This window comes from Ovis aries, chromosome 1 (assembly GCF_016772045.2).
Source record: "Ovis aries strain OAR_USU_Benz2616 breed Rambouillet chromosome 1, ARS-UI_Ramb_v3.0, whole genome shotgun sequence".
In the NCBI taxonomy this organism is placed as follows: domain Eukaryota; kingdom Metazoa; phylum Chordata; class Mammalia; order Artiodactyla; family Bovidae; genus Ovis; species Ovis aries.
In genome coordinates this window covers 53,923,192-53,941,008 of record NC_056054.1, presented here as the reverse complement: position 1 = coordinate 53,941,008, position 17,817 = coordinate 53,923,192, and the positions used below count along the sequence as shown (strand labels likewise).

At 42.7% G+C, this 17,817-nt stretch overlaps 1 protein-coding gene across 2 annotated transcripts in view; it reads right to left on the bottom strand.

Annotated features, from left to right (window-relative positions):
• AK5 (adenylate kinase 5) overlaps nt 1-17,817 on the bottom strand; it is a 272,560-nt gene that overhangs the window by 74,262 nt on the left and 180,481 nt on the right. The gene's annotated exons all lie outside the window — the stretch shown is intronic.

The window sequence follows — 17,817 nt, the reverse complement described above, 5'->3', positions numbered from 1 at the left end:
AAAGAGGTACCATAACTGCCCACCTTTTACAGATGAAAACCATACTTAGATCAAGAAGTTAGCTGCTCAAGGTCACATAGTGAGGAAAAAAGCCTGGGCTTCAACCTGGGCTCTTTGTGTCCAGAGTTAATGCTCTTTGTAACTGGTACAATATCATGCCTTTTTTCCCCTTTGTGCATAACTACCTGTGGTCAGAAAGCTGATGTAAAGAAGACAAAACCCTTCAGGACTTGAAGCTCACTGATAGGTGGAGTCACAGCTGCTTCACAAATAACTCCATGATTTACAGCTAGACTTAGCAAACTTTCTGGAAAGCACCAGAGAGTAAACATTTTCAGCATTGGGAGCCATGTGGTCTCACTGTTTAATCACCAGCCATAGTTTGCTAATCCCAGAACAAAAGCATGAAATAAAGGAAGTTGGAATGACCAGATCTGATTGCCTCCTTTTAAAATTTTCAGTTTCATTTTCAATCAAACAGTTACTCCATTCTCCTTACAGAAAAATACATGGTGTTTGGTGAAAAATCCATAAAGAAAATGTGTAAAATGGCAATGGTGATTAATGACTGGTGACCTAAATGAGAAGGAAATCCAAAGGGAGGGGATATATGTATATGTTTGGCTGATTCATTTTGCTGTACAGTAGAAACTGGCACAATATAAAGTAACTATACTCCAATAAAATTTTGTTTTAAAAAAGGTGCTGGTGAGATTCCTCACTCCTACCTATGTCTCCATACACCCCATTTTCTCACTACCTCATTGCTTATAGGTAACCACTCACAGGGTTTTTTTTTTTTTTTTTTTGTATCTTTCCATATACACAAAAGTTGACTTCCAGATATCTATGGTTACACTTGAGCATAAGTATAGAATCTTATCACCTCCATTACACAGAAAGAAGCAAACATTACATATGCACATATGTTTATAAAACACATGCTAATCTATGATAATGCTATTCTTCCCTTTGCGTTCTCACTTATCAATATATTCTGGAGAAGTTTCTGTACCAGTACAGATGTTCTTGGTTACACAGTATTCTACTGAATGGAAGGTACCATAGTTGTTATTATTTCAAACTAGTTCTTTACTGATGGACCACTGAGTTGCTTGCAATCTTGGACTATTTTTGAAAAAGTAGAACAAAGGATAAACTCACATAAATGGCATTTCATATGTATATACTTGTAGGATAAATTCCCAGAGAAGAGGCTGTGTAAAGAATAAACATATTTATAAGCTGATAGATTTTCCCAAACCATTCTCCCTAGAGATGGTATAGTTTTTCAGGGACAACCTTTGGCTCATGCTTTACTCTGGCCTCTTGCCTCTAATTTGCTACGATACAGGAGTCAGTTAAATGAGGTTGCTGGGTTACATTAATGCTCCCTTTAGGTAAACTGCCACAAAAGCACTTTGTCTGAAAACAGAGCGTTGCCATCCTTTTTTAGAACATATGCCTTCAGGGCAACTTTACTGCCTGTCTTCTTAGATTTGCCTGTGTATCTAGAGCTATTCCAGGTGAGAGAAGAAGAATCAATGGAGTGGTTATTCAAGGACACATTTACATTAATGAACTCCTTTCCATGAATAGAAAAAAAGTCCATTATTCCTCAGTGAGCCTCCCCCTACTTCTGTTATTGAGATCATTTCATTTTGGAAGTATAGGGATGGTCTAATCCATTTCTACCATCCCCTGTCCCTATTTTACAGATGAGGAAATTGATAGTTAGTGGTCACGTGAGGGGTTCATGACCATGCTGTCATGTCCTTAGTGAGGCCAGGGTTGGGATGAAAACCACATCCCCTACCACATAGCCTGGCTTCTAGAGATTCAGTCCCATCAGCTTAGCTACCATCATGGATCTGCAAGTGTCCTGTTGCTCAACTGGCCAAGGGCTTCCCAGGTAGCTCAGCAGTAAAGACTCTGCCTGTCAGTGCAGGAGACTCAGGTTCGATCCCTGGGTCAGGAAGATCCCCTGGAGAAGGAAATGGCAAACCACTCCAGTATTCTTGCCTGGGACATCTCATGGACAGAGGAGCCTGGTGGGCTATAGTCTATGGAGTTACAAAAGAGTAGGACATATTTAGGGACTGAGCATGCACACATAGTCACATAGTGAGGAACAGAGCCTGTGCTTTCAGCCTGGGCTGTGTCTAGAGCTCATGCTCATGTAACTGCACTCTCCCCCTGCAGCTAAGAGCACTCAGGGGTCTGGGCCCTCCCTCAATCTGGGATGACTCTGGTGTAAGCAGCTCCCCAGTGGTCACCTTGAGATCAAGCTGAAGCTAATACCTAGCTGTCCTCACTTGCGGCCCTCTCTTGCATCTGTTCCTCTCTCTCAAGAGCACACCTAATATCACACTCACAGAAATCTTCATGGAAAGCTCTGCATCTAGGGAAGCCCACTTGAGACAGGGACCTAATTGAAGCAATTCACACATTTACCTATGATACAGCTACATAGAAAGATGCTCAATAGCCTTTGCTGGAAAAGGACTGTTTAATCAGACTCTAATTATTGCTTTCAAACAGACATTGAATATATTCAGGTAATGGTAAGAGGAGACCCTGAGTCCTCTCCTTCAATTTTTATTATTATTATTATTGAATTATTAGACTTAAACCCACCTTATATACCAAACTCTATCAGACATTTCTTGCATCTGGCTATCATGTCTTGGGAGTTTGTTTAGGGTTAATCTGAATTCATAAAATAATGCACCTGGATACAGCATGCTTGGGGCTGGTGCACAGGGATGACCCAGAGAGATGTTACGGGGAGGGAGGTGGGAGGGGTGTTCATATTTGGGAACGCATGTACACCCGTGGTGGATTCATGTAAATATATGGCAAAACCAATACAGTATTGTAAAGTAAAATAAAGTAAAAAAAAAAAAAATTCACCAGGTTATACAAGGGCCTATCTGACCTCTATGTGGTCTCTTGAGTCTGACCTGTTTATATCCATAGCACTTATTCACAGCCTTCTATTCTGTTTGCCCAAATGCCTCAAATGAGCCCCAGCTTCATTTCCATGAATGCACTGATAGTGAACAGGCTTCTGGGGGCATAGACACAAGTGCCAAAAGCTCTCTTTCAGGAATGCGCTGCCTTGCACTCATTGACACGAAATGAATAGGTGAACGACACAGGTGAATAGGATGTTTCGTTGGAGGGTGTTATTTTCCAGCGATGCTCAATAAACTTCATGATTCCAGTGTGAATCTTTTGTAGAAAAGATTTATTTGAACTCACACACACACACACACACACACACACACATGAGAAACAAGTAGTGAAAGGCAACCACTTCTGGTTTTGGTGAAAAGATGCCACACAGCCTCCAGAGGCTCTCAGCCTTACCTTCTTTCTTTTCAAATGCTAGGTGTGTTTTGCGTAAAAGCACTAATTTCAGAAAGTCAATTATATAAGGTTATATAAATTATATAAGGTTATACAAAAGCTTTATATAAACAAAATGTTAAATAAGCCTCTAGGAGAAATGGCTGATAAGGTGTTGATATCCAGTTCCACTGTAGCTGCATCTCGAGTGAGGGGCTCTTGGAGAAAACACAACCCACTGTTTCTGCCCTGTGGGTGCCTGTGGGTGCCTCTGGGGGTTACAGCCTTTTACATTGCTGCTGCTCCATCCACTCAACTCTTTGTCATCTGTAAGTCTGAATGAGTGGTTAAGTGTTGTAGGTACAAGGAGACATAGAAGACTCTACATTATTAAGCTAGAATTTGGGGGCAGGAAGGACAACTGAACAAACTGACAAAGACAGACACTACAAATATAGGTAAGGATTTATGTAAGTGCCATTTGTGACTCATGAGTATGGGGCCAAGACAAAGCCTGCGATGATGCAGTTAATACTGGAGAAGGTGGGAAGAACTGCAGCAAAACCACTGGCCCCCAAACCAACTCAGGTTGCCACGTCTTTTTGTGCTAGATACTTGATAATAGGTTGGCAATTGATGGTGAGAAATTTCCTGACACATTTAGAACATCAGGAAAGGACTGATGGCTTTATGAGGAAGCTGGATTTGGACTACACGTGTATTTTGGTCTCTGTCTCTCTTCCCCAGTCATGCCAGATGCAGGAGGAGAGTAAAAGCAACCTGCATTCCACTTTGCTTCCCTGTGTGGATGTATAGGCAAGAAGCTACTTCTGCAAGGCTGGATGGATCCTGGTATTCTTTGTCAGAAGAGCAGCTATTTGGTGTGTGTGAATATTTTCCTTTTGGGTTGGTGCTCCTACATCTCCACCTTGAGGTATGGATGTTTTGTCATCCCAGTTCCTTGAATCACTGAATTTTTGTGGGCAAGATCAAAACAGAACAACAGAGCTTCACAGATGTTTCACCAATCATAAGGCATTACGTGCGTTCTTCAACATGCTTTGATGGCAGCATGGTGTCTGTTCCTGGTTACAGGACCAGGGCATTGTCACAAGCAGATCATGTCATAAGATGAGGCTGTCACTTAAACAGTGCTTTTCAGCTCTGGCAGCATTTCTGCTGGTATGATCTCACTGGATCCTTGCTGCAACCCTGATAGGAATGATGTAACTGAGGTACTGTGGTACCACTGGATTGGGATGTCAGTACTTGAGCTTCCATTGCTGCCCAGATTTGGGCTGAGAACTGACTTCAGTGCCCTGATACCAAGCTAGATTCTACATTAGCATCCTCTTACTGTGGGGGTGGTCATGTAATCAGGTCCTCTACTGCCCCTCCTTCAGTAGACCGTGTTGATTTTTAAAAATACTTTTATATGTATATATACATTATATATATATATATATATGTATATATATATATATATATGGCTGTTCTGGTTCCTCCTTGCTGTGCAGGCTTTTCTGTCTCTAGCTGTGGCAAGTGGGGCTGCTCTAGTTGTCGTCTGTGGGCTTCACATTGCGACGGCTTCTCTTGTTGCAGAGCATGGCCTCTAGGGTGCCTGGGCTTCGGCAGTCGTGGTGTCTGGGCTTGGTAGGTGAAGCTTCTGAGCTCCAGAGCACAGGCTCAGTAGCTGTGGTGCCTAGGCTTTGGTGCTCCTTCCCAGATCAGCGATAGAACCCGTGTCTCCTGCATTGGTAGGTGGACTCTCCTAACCACTAGGGAAGCCCGCCAAAGTTGATTTTTAAAAATCCTTTTGGGGACCCCAAAACAAAACCTCCCCTGGGAAGGAGAGAGAAGTAGTAGGTCATTTGGGGAGTGTTTTCCTAGTTCCTGTTTGTCTTAAACAGTGTGTGTGTTTCATGGCATAAAGTTTTCTTTGTGGGATTCAAGCTTCAAGTGGGATTATGAGAAAGAGGTTTCACATAACAATAAAATGGCACAGTGAAGATTAATTGTTTGCTCCAAAATTCACAAATATTGTAAGGAAAAAAATATTTTCTTTCTCTGTCACTGAGCACAGATATCAGTCTAGTTTTTTTTTTTTTAAATCTAAGAAAATGGATTTCAAAGAGATTCTGTAGTTTCTGACACAATAGGAGGATGCATCTTTTCTAACCTTTTCACACTTTGGCTAGTACTATGTAGATCACCTACATTCCGGGAAAATCATAAAAGCTAACATATGAGGATTTTTTATTTAAATTTGTCCAAACGACACTATCTCTGCTTATAAGAAGCAACGGCAGTGAAGCAGGGCTGGGGTTGAGGCACAAAAGTGTGCTGGAGTTCTCAGAAGGGTTCATCTCACTGAGAACCAGACTCTTAACAGGAAGAAAGAACAATTTAAAAAGAACAACCAAAATAGTACCATTTTCCCATCTTGGGACCTGAAAATGGAACCTGAAAATGAGATTTTTGGATTCTTTTTCTTCATGCCAGTTAAGGAACAAAAGCAACAAAACACCTCACAGGAACAGTTTTTAAAATGGTTATTGGAACTGCTATTTGAGTGGCTATTGGGGTGCTTTTAACATGTGTGATCTCATCTGATCCCCTAGAAGACACTAGGAGGTAAGCAGGTTTGCTATTTCCCATTTTTCAGATAAGGAAACTCAGGCTCAGAAGGCTTAGGTGGACTGTGCAGGAGGCTACAGCCAGTGGGGTTTCCTGATGCCCCAGCTCATGTTCTAACCCCTCTCCTGCTGCCCAGGAGCGTGATGGGCATGATGACTTGTCTGTGTGTCAAGTGAGGAGAACAGAGCGTTATCGAGCGACTTCACTACATGAGGGTAGGGAATACTCATCATGTCACATGAATAGACACGAAGGTAGATTCATTTGCTAAAAGAGGGACTGAAGCTGGATTCTGCTTGTCAAGTGATCTGGAAGTGGAACTCTCAAGTTTTTCTGGGAGAACCATGAATGCAGTTTTGAAATAACTCAGACCTTCAGCTGGAGAATATTGGAAAATGGAACACAGCTTTATTGTATCAGCAGGAGGAAGGGAAGCTGGTCCTTGAGAAATGCTTTGAGTGTTTACAGTTCTTTTCTAAAGCATGTTTTCATTTAAAGTAATGGGCAATTAAAAAAAGAAGTATGAGAAGTGGTATGTAATTTAGTTGCACCCAAGAATCTATTTTACAGCGAGTTCCATTTCTCTGTCACTGAAGTGTACACAATTAGAGGTCTGCTTGTTGTGGAAGTACTTGTATAATTGAGTAAACAAGGAGGAAAAAATATAGGGGATGTGAGGTTAGCCTTTTTCCCATCTTACTAAATTGCAGTCTCTCTACATCAACTACTTTAAACAGTGGTTTACAGATCTAGTTCTTGAGGAGGAATGGTATTTTCTTTGTTTATGTATAAATTGAAATGTTGGTGTCTCTAACAAGAAATTTTAAAGAAAGAGGCTTTTTCCTGACATTTTTCTATAAGTTCCTGTTTTCATCAGCTCAAAAACATGCCCAACTCAAGTCATTGCTGGAAGACAATGGCCGAAACACTTGGTCTTGGTTTCACATTCCAGACATGGCCCCAGGGCTGTGCAAGGCTGGTGGTTCAAAGAAGGAAGTCAAGTTCTCATCCTGATTTCATCTCATTTAAAGTGAATATTGACCATAAAGTCACACCTGACTAGAGTCTTACCAAGGAGAGTTATTTGGCCTTTACCACTTTGTCTTACCTGCCTTAACTGCCTTCTGAGAAATCTTACCACCTTAGCTGCCTCCTGAGAAACCTGTATGCAGGTCAAGAAGCAACACTTAGAACTGGACATGGAACAACAGACTGGTTTCAATTTGGGAAAGGAGTATGTTAAGGCTGTATTTTGTCACCATGCTTATTTAACTTACATGCAGAGTACATCATGAGAAATGCCAGGCTGGATGAAGCACAAGCTGAAATCAAGATTGTTGGGAGAAATATCAATAACTTCAGATACGCAGATGACACCACCTTTATGGCAGAAAGCAAAGAAGAACTAAAGGACCTCTTGATGAAAGTGAAAGAGGAGAGTTTAAAAGCTGACTCAACATTCAGAAAACTAAGATCATGGCATCTGGTCCCATCACTTCATGGGAAATAGATGGGGAAACAATGGAAACAGTGACAGACTTTATTTTGCGGGGCTCCAAAATCACTGCAGCCATAAAATTAAAAGATGCTTACTTCTTGGAAGAAAAGCTATGACCAACCTAGACAGCATATTAAAAACAGAGACGTTACTTTGCCCACAAAGGTCCATGTAGTCAAGGCTATGTTCTTTCCAGTAGTCATGTATGGTTGTGAGAGTTGGGTATAAAGAAAGCTGAGCATAGAAGAATTGATGCTTTTGAACTGTGGTGTTGGAGAAGACTCTTGCGAGTCCCTTGGACTGCAAGGAGATCCAACCAACCCATCCTAAAGGAAATCACTCCTGAATATTCACTGGAAGGACTGATGCTGAAGCAGAAGCTCCAATAATATGGCTGCCTAATGCTAAGAACTGACTCATTGGAAAAGACCCTGATGCTGGGAGAGATTGAAGGCAGGAGAAAGGGATGACAGAGGATGAGATGGTTGAATGGCATCACCGACTCGATGGACATGAGTTTGGGTAAACTCGGGGAGTTGGTGATGGACAGGGAGGCCTGGTGTACTGCAGTCTACGGGGTGGCAAAGAGTCGGACGTGACTGAGCGACTGAACTGAACTGAACTTTTGTCTTCTGATTCTTTGTATAAAAGAAATAGGATGGCAAAGCTTAGAGCCAGTCATTGGGAACTACAGTGGCACTAGTCTCTCCTGAGTACTTTGTACTTTGGTGCCATGAGGTTACAACTCCTTATGAGACAGTCTCAGCAAAAGGGACAATCAAGTTAATTATCAGAATAAAACATACTATAACAGGGAGGCCTGGCATGCTGCAGTCCATGGGGTCGCAAAGACTTGGACACGACTGAATGACTTCACTTCCACTTCCACTTCACTTCATGTGTGTTTATGCATTTTCTAAGGAGAAAAATATTGCCTGGAGTCATCATCCTTTGTCCCACTATCCTTCTGTCAAAGGGGTTTCTCAGGCAGCACTAGCGGTAAAGAATCTGCCTGCCAATGCAAGAGACTCTTGTTCGATCCCTGGATCAAGAAGATCCCTTGGAGGAGGGCATGGCAACCCACTCCAGTATCCTTGCCTGGGAAATACCATGGGCAGAGGGGCCTGGCAGACTACAGTCCACAAAGCCACAAAGAGTTGGACAGGATTGAGGGACTGAGCAGTACACAGCTTTCTGTTAAAAGGAAGTAAGGCTGGGAGAAGGCAGATCTGAATGGGGTGAGCAAGTGGAGGCTGGAAGGACTCCTTGCTAACTCCTCCTGTTCCTCTTCCTTCTGAGTCCTCTGCCTGTCACAGATGTGGCCCCTGCTTTCTCAGTGATCTGAAGCATTTCATGCTTATCACTAACACAGACACAACAGCTTCCAGGGACCATCCACATGCCCACAGTCCAGCTCTGACCTTGCCTCAACTTCTCTTATGCTTGTTATAATCCAACTGAACATCTGTGTTCAGTTCCTTGAGGTTTTAGGGGTTAAGGTTGGGTGAGGAGTGGGACACAGCGGTCGCTGAGCACAGAGCAAAGAGGAGCTGAAGGTGACCTCCCAGCTGGAGACGGAAATCAAAGAGGCAGATTGAAAGAAGTGTTCTTTTCATTAGAAACACTCCCTGGACCTGAAACCATTAGGCTATAGAGTCTACAAGTCCCAGGAAGGGCTCAGGAAGAGAGAACGTGGAGAGACTGTGGGGCAGTTGCTATCTACAGCTGCAATCTACAACTTGGATAAACTTCATGTTGTTTTGCCCAAGCAACTCTATATAAGACAAATGAGTCTATTAATTTTCCTAGAACTTGACTCATTTAATCTGGCCTCTGACTCCCTGCTTACTATGTTTGCCCAGCCTGAAGTGCCTTCCTTTTGCCTTAAGTTTTTTTTTCCTTTGACCCTGCTATGAGGCACGTGAGCTCTTAGTTCCTCGAAACCTTGCCCCCTGCATTGGAAGAATGGAGTCTTAACCACTGGACCATCAGGGAAGTCCTGCCTAAATGTGTTTATTGATATATTCTGCCTGTCCTCCCATTTTCCCTCCTCCCTGAGCCCTCTCCAGTCACTGCTCTATCAGCAAACTCCAGGTACATGAGTCATTTGACCCAAAGCATCTGTGCATGGTAAGAACAGTGACAAGAGCAGGTAACATTTTTTGGAACACTTGTTACATGCCAGGCACAATGCTGAGCACTTAACAAGAATGACCTCATTTAACTTTAACTGTATCATTTTATGCCTAGGATTCATTTTCACAATAACCCCCTTGAAGATACGGGGCTGTCTTTTATCTTTTTTGTACTGAGATGCAGCTGTGCAAAGTAAAGATTTTTAAGTGATAAATACAGTAAGTCAGTTTTTTTCTCCATAATATGATAAGAACAGTCATATAAAAGATATAATGTATAGAACTCTCCAGAAAGAAAGGCAGAAGGTGCCTCAGTTGGTAAAGAATCTGCCTGCCAATGCAGATGTGGGTTCAACCCCTGGGTCAGTAAGATCTCCTGGAGGAGGAAATGACAACCCACTGCTGTATTCTTGCCTGGAACATCCCATGGACAGAGGAGTCTGGCTGGCTTACAGTCTGTGTGGTCACAAAGAGTTGGAAACGACTTGGCGACTAAACCACCACCACCACCACATATTTAATTGGAATTATAGAAGGGCAGAAGTAAGGTAAGGAAGAAAGGATTAAATGTCTAAGATTCACAGCTGTCCAATTGTGGAAGGGTTGATTTGGAAAGTGGAGAGCCCCCAGCATCAGAAGTATTCAAGCAGATGCAGAATAATTGTCTGCCAGTGAAGAGATTCTTAGACCTTGTAGGAGGTCAGACTAGATGCTGTCTAAAGCAGCACCCAATGCTGACACTTTACTGTTCATTCAACAATCCTACAAATATTTATTGAGCTCTGTGTTAGACAGAATGATATCCACATCCTCAAAGATGCTCACTGCCTAATTCTTGGAAGCTGTGAATACATTATCTTACATAGCAAATGTGTCTTTCAGATATGTTTAAGTTAAGGCTCTTGAGATGGAGAAATCATCCTGGTTTATCTGGGTGCATCTAATATAACCACGAGGATCCTTATAAGGGAGAGACAGGAAGGTCACAATCAGAGAGGATGTGAGACAGAAGAAGACGTCAGAGAGATGCCATTGCTGGAAGAAGCCTACAAGCCAAGAAATGCGGGAAACGTGTAGAAGCAGAAAGAGGTAAGCAAAAGCATTCTCTTATAGCTCTTCCAGGAGTGTTACTTGGTGGCACCCTGATTTTAGCCCAGTAAACCCATTTTGGATTTCTGACCTCCAGAACTGTAAGACGACAAATTTGTGATATTTTTATCTACCAAGTTTGTTACAATAGTAACGTGTGCTCAGTCATGTCTGACTCTGTTTTTGAGACCCTATGAACCGTAACTCCCCTCTGTCCATGGGATTCTCTAGGCAAGAATACTGGAGTGGGTTGCCATTTCCTTCTCCAGGGGATCTTCCTGCCAAGGAATCGAACCCACGTCTCCTGCATTGCAGACAGATTCTTTACTGCCTATAGCAGCAACAGGAAATGAACACAAGCTCCTCCTACATGCTAAGAACTGTCCTAGATGTTGGGAATGCAATAGTAAATAAATAATCTTGACTAACTGAGTATATTAGGTATTTGAGTTTTCAGCAAAGGGGTACAAATGCTGTTTATCCATGGAAGTTTATTCGAGCAGAATTCTATACGGAGGAAGAATGGAGCTACCTCTTAGTGGAGGTAGGATGGGGGGCACTGGAGTCCTGCCAGGGCCACCTCTTTTGCCCTCCTCCCAGCCTCCTTTGGCAGACAGTCCTTGATCCCTACTCAACAGCCCTCTTTCTTTTAGGCAGAGCCTGCTCTCTTTTCGGATGCTGAAAATGCCAAATACTTGCCTTCCCGTCCTCTGCATTATGGGCATGGGCCTGTGACCAATTCTGGGTCAAAAGGATGTGAAAAAGCAATCTTCTCTTGGGGGGCAGGGAAGGCTTCAGAGAACAGATTTTCCCCCTATTAAGAAGAGAGAGCGACAGGCAAGGGGAAAATCACTTCATTCATCCACTCTATTTTTGCATATGGTTGCGTGAGGAAGCACTATTTGAAGGGACCGTTGTGAGACCTTAAAGGGAGACACTACTCACAGGCTGAGGAGGGCAGATGGGAAAGCACCAGCCTCCTGGTGGACTCTAGTTCAGTACTCTAAGAACTTGGCTGTGGGACAGGCCTGGCATGAGCATGTGCTGAAGCGGGCAGTCTCACGGTTTTGGGGAAGGATGCTTTGTTGCTGCTATTCTTGCTTTTTATTACACATTACGATTCCTTCATATTCCTTATTATCAACTTAATTTGTTGTGAGTTGTTTACATAATGCTACCCTGTGTGATAATAGTTCTTTGCATTGACAAAAATAGCTCTTTGAGGACAGACTAAGCTCAGCAAGTTCAGTAGTTCACAGATGAACCTCCAGACTATCCCAAGTACAAAATCTGTGTGTCTAGACAGCCCAGTGTGCTGGTACAATAACACCCCAATGTGCAGGGTTAGGTTTTGGGGGCGAGAGTACTAACAGGTGAGTTAGGTAGGCAGTGGGGATGTTTTTAAACATTTATTTATTCATTCATTTGGCTGTGCCAGGTCTTAGCTGTGGCATGTGTGATCTTTTGTTGTGGTTCCTGGGCTTCTCTAGTTGTGGGCATGGGCTTTGTTGCCCTTTGGCATGTGGGATCTTAGCTCCCTGGCCAGGGATTGAACCTGTGTCCCCTGCATTGCAAGGTGGATTCTGAACCACTGGAAAGGAATGCCAGGGAAGTCCTGGAGATGATTTTTAAAAAAGCATTTCAGTGCATTCTAAACCCTGAAATAATACATCCATCATTTTATCATATTGGTTATAACAATAACTACATTTATTGGGCATTGTCTTATTTAATTGTCTCATCACATCAGCTTATTGGAAAAGGTTCCACATGCTGTCCACAGGCCACAACTACTGAAGCCTCGAATGCCCTGGAGCCTGTGCTACACAGGAGAAGCCATAGCAGTGAGATGCCCGCTCACCGCAGCTAGAGAAAGCCCACGTGCAGCAGTGAAGGCCCTGCACAGCCCCACCCCGCAAAATCGGAAACTATAGCTTCTGAATGTGCCATTAGAATAAGAAAATTCAAAACCACAGAGACAAATTATGGGGTCTGGATTCTGTTTGTATCCATATGGTGTTTTTTCCCTGCAAATTCAAAAACTGTTTTGGAATCACCATATATTGACTGAGTTTTTTGTTAAATAATTATTTTATATTAAAAATAATTTTTACCTATGAATATTCTTTTAACTGAAGTTCAGTTGACATAGAACATTATAGTAGTTTCAGGTGTACAATGTAATGATTTGATATTTGCATTTATTGTAAAATGATACTATAATAAATCTAGTTAGCATTTGTCACCTTCATAGTGAAAATAACTTATAGGATGTACTTGCTTAGCAACTTTCAAGTATGCAATATAGTGTTATTAACTACAGTCACCATGCTAAACTTTACATCCTCGTCACTTACTTATTCTCTAACTGGAAGTTTGAACCTTTCCATCCTACCTCCTATCTCTGGCAACTGCAGTCTGTTCTATGGACCTATGAATTTGCTTTCTTATTCAGCATATAAATAAAGTCATACAGTATGCGTCTTTGTCTATCTGGTTTATTTCACTTAGCACAATGCCCCCAAGGTTCATCCTTGTTGTTACAAATGAGAAGATTTCTTTTTTTTTAATATACATTCATTTTCTCTCTTCTTTTTTTAGTATATACATTCATTTTCCTAATCCACTGTTTCTACCTATGCATACTGAGACTACAAAAACACTTAAAATTTTTTCTAGTCTTGTCCCTCAAATATATTTGCCCTCTCTTTTCTAGCATGCGGTAGTTTTCAAGTGTTGCTATCAAAGAGAAGTATCATGTGCTGAGCTCCTGCCAGACACTATAGCAGATGCTTTCACGGATATCTCATTATTCTTATGCTAATACCATGAAGTGGCTTTACTATCCTTCATTTACAAGTGCAAAAATTAAGGCTCTGAATATTTTAGTTTATAGTTTTGTTGCCTTCGAAAGAGGGAAAAGGCATATTGGTTGTTGAAAATAATTTAGTAAAATTTTTATTGGAGTGTCATTGATTTACAATAAAAAGGCATATTGGTTGTTGAAAATAATTTAGTAAAATTGTTATTGGAGTGTCATTGATTTACAATGTTGCACTAGTTTAAGGTACACAGCAAAGTGAATCAATCATATTCATACATAAACCCGCTCTTTTTTAAAGATTCTTCTCCCATATAGGCCATTACAGAATATGGCCCGTGCTATACATCAGGTTCTTATTAATTATCTATTATCTATTATCTATATACAGTTGTGGTGTTTATTGTTGCAAGATAATTTTGCTGTTGGTCCTTTTCTGTATCATCATGTCAGTCTGTGATAGGTTAGTGGCAACTGTAGCCTCACGTGTTCACTCTTCCCTGCATTCTTGCCCTTGCATATCCTCTCCTTGAGAGGTGAGTCTTATTCTGCAGCCTTGACTCTGTGCCAGTTGGCCTAGCTTTAGCCAACAGATTGAGGAAGAGATGCTGGTGTGCCATTTCTGGGGCTACGCTTTGAGAACCTGGCATGCTTCCACATTCTCCCTTGGTACCCCCTCCCACTCCCCTTCCCCTCACCATGAGGATAAATCTGAGGTAACTTGTCTGAGGATGGGACACCACGTGGAACAGAGTTCCATTCATCCCAGAGAGGCCATCCTAGACCAGCCGGGCCCAGGCTGACCCAGCAGCTGACCAGTTAGAGTTCTGTAGGATGTAATTCCACCTATGTATATCTCCACCAGGGATTTACTACCAGGAATTAGCTCACATAACTGTGGGGGGTGGTTAGGCAGCTCTAAAATCTAAGGGACAGGTTGGCAGGCTGGCAACTCTAGGGCAGGGGGTGACACTGGAGACCACAGAATCTCCTTTTCCACAAGGAAACCTCAGTTTTGCTCTTAAGGCCTTTCAATTGAGTGTATGAGGCTCATCCCTATTATCAAGGTTAATCTCACTATTGGTGAGAATGTAAATTGGTGCAGCCACTATGGACAACAGGATGGAGGGACCTCAAGAAATAAAAAAAGAATTACTATACAATCCAGAAATTCTACTGCTGGGTTTTTATATGAAGGAGATAAAATCACTCTCTTGAAGAGATACTGCACGCCTATGTTCATCGTGGCATCATCCACAACAGCCAAGACAACGAAACAGTGTCACTGTCCACTGATGGAGGAATAGATAAGGAAAATGCGGTGTGTGTTCACAATAGAATATTATTCCCTCTAAGAAGAAGGAGGTCCTGCCATTTGCAACAACATGGATGGATCTTGAGAGCATATGCTAGGTGAAATAAATCAGAGAGAGAAAGACAAATACTGTTTGATCTCACTTATATACGGAATCTAAAAAAAAACAGCCACTAATAAAGAGAACAGACTGGTAGTTGCCAAAGGTAGGGTGGACAAAATGGGTGAAGACAAAAGTAAAAATTTCCAGTTCTAAGATAAATAAGTCCTGAAGATGTAATATACAGTAACAATATTGAATTTATCTTTGACAGATACTAACAGATTAGATATTAAAAGTCATCACAAGAAAATAAAATTGTTACCCATGTGTGGTTATGAATGTTAACTAGAGTTATTGCAGTGATCATTTTGTAAGATATATCAAATTATAATGTTGCATACCTAAAACTAATACCATATTATATGTCAATTATATCTCAATTTTTAAAAAGATGATTTTCATTACATAAAGTCAACTGATTGTAGATTTTTTTTTCCCCCAGCTGTTCTACATGGCATGTGGGATCTTAGTTCCCCAACCAGGTATGGAACCCATACCCCCTGCATTGGAAACATGGAGTCTTAACCACTAGACTTCCATGGAAGTTCCAATTGATTTCAGATGTTAACCATATCTATAAAACATCTTCCCTGTAATGTCTGGATCAGTGTTCAATTAAATAACAGGGGGCTATAGCTTAGCCTGGAGAAGGAAATGGCAACCCATTCCAGTGTTCTTGCCTAGAGAATCCTGCGGACAGAGGAGCCTGGTGGGCTGCTGTCCATAGGGTCACACAGAGTCGGATACAACTGAAGCGACTTAGCACGTGTCCCTGCACTGGAGAAGTAAATGGCAACAAAGCCACTTCAGTATTCTTGCCTGGAGAATCCCAGGGACAGAGGAGCCTGGTGGGCTGCTGTCCATAGCGTCACACAGAGTTGGACACGACTGAAGCGACTTAGCACGCATGCCTGCATTGGAGAAGGAAATGGCAACCCACTACACTCCAGCATTCTTGCCTGGAGAATCCCAGGGACGGAGGAGCCTGGTGGGCTGTTGTCTATGGAGTCGCAGACAGTCGGACTTGACTGAAGTAACTTAGCAGCAGCAGCAGCAGCATAGCTTAGCCAAGTTAACACACAAAACCATCACACTGTGAGTGAGCCTAGCTGAGTACAACCTTTATCAGGGATCTGCTCAGCCAGCACCAGTGTCTCAAAGTGTGTTAGTCACTTGGTGGTGTCCCACTCTTTGTGATCCCGTGGACTGTAGCCCACCAGGCTTCCTGTCCATGGGATTCTGCAGGCAAGAATATTGGAGTGGGTAGTCATTCCCCTCTTCAGGGGGATATTCCTGACCCAGGGATCAAACCCAGGTGTCCCACATTGCAGGCAGATTCTTTACAGTCTGAGCTACAAGGGAAGCAAGAGAAATAGTAAATGGATGTTATTTTAAGTTCTGGGCAGTTTCACAGCAGTAATTCACTGATACATAGCACCTCTTGTTTTAAAACAGTGTTTGGAAATTCCTCAGGCCAGGACTCTGCCCTCTTTACTGCGGCTGTTGCAATTTCCCCAAGACAATGCAGAAGAGTGCCGACAGATTGGTTTCTGGAGTGACCTAGCTGTGTGCCTCCTGGAGCACTTTGTACTTTACATTGCTTCTTTGTTTTAAAATCTTAGTACAAAGTTTCACAGGAGGAAAAGAGAAACATTTTATTATCTTCTGAAAAGGCTTTGACAAAGACTATTAGGGGAATACTTAAAAGATACTGTTAACACTGAATTGGAAAAGCACACATTCAACCCAATACTAAAAAGCAAACAGATGTAGGAGCCAAGAGAATCAGCCTGCTCTTTACTACTGCTCAAAGGCCCTCAGACAGAATGGTGTGCAGAAAAAAGAAACAACTGCCAAAGCAGAGATAAAGGAGATTCAGGCAGGACAAGTGTGTTAGAGAAGTTAAGCTTCAAAGCTGGGGCATTCAAAATGAAGGGCTGAACTGCTGCTGCTGAGAGAAGACAGCCCTTTCCCTGTGGCTGCAAATGGGAGGTGACCTGTCTCTGACGCATGGCTGCCTTGTACGGTTCTAAAGTTGTGCACTGTCCAAATATTCTGCTGGGAGCTGAGTGGGGCCTGAATCCACTCACCAACCTGTGCATCCTCAAGAATGTGTGTGTCTAGAATGGGGGCAGGATTTTTCTAATTTACACAAAGGCACTATATGAGTTAGCAGTGGTCTGTCTTCATGAGAAGCAAGTATGCTCAGTTACTTTGTCGTGTTGGACTCTCTGCAGCCCCATGGACTATAGCCTACCAGGCTCCTCTGTCCATGGAATTCTTCAGGCAAGAATACTGGAGTGAGTTGCCATTCCTTCTCCAGAGGATCCTCTTGACCCAGGGATTGAACCTGCATCTCTTGCATCTCCTGCATTGGCAGGTGGGTTCTTACCACTAGCACCACCTGGGGAAAGTGGCACGTGAAGTTTCATCAACTTTTCCCCCTATTAAATATTCAGGATAGAAAATGAAGAAACTATGTGTGAACTACTACTACTAAGTCGCTTCAGTCGTGTCCGACTCTGTGCGACCCCATAGATGGCAGCCCCCCAGGCTCCCCCGTCCCTGGGATTCTCCAGGCGAGAACACTGGAGTGGGTTGCCATTTCCTTCTCCAATGCAGGAAAGTGAAAAGTGACAGTGAAGTCGCTCAGTCGTCTCCGACTCTTAGCAACCCCATGGACTGCAGCCCACCAGGCTCCTCCGTCCATGGGACTTTCCAGGCAGGAGTACAGGGAAGCAGATGAGAGTTTCACAGCTTTTGCAAATGCCACTTCCGTGGTTTCAGTCAGACGGCACTCCCTCCACACTCCTGCCCTCACCTGCTCTGAATAAATACACCCTGTGTTTATAAGCCTGGTGCCTGCTT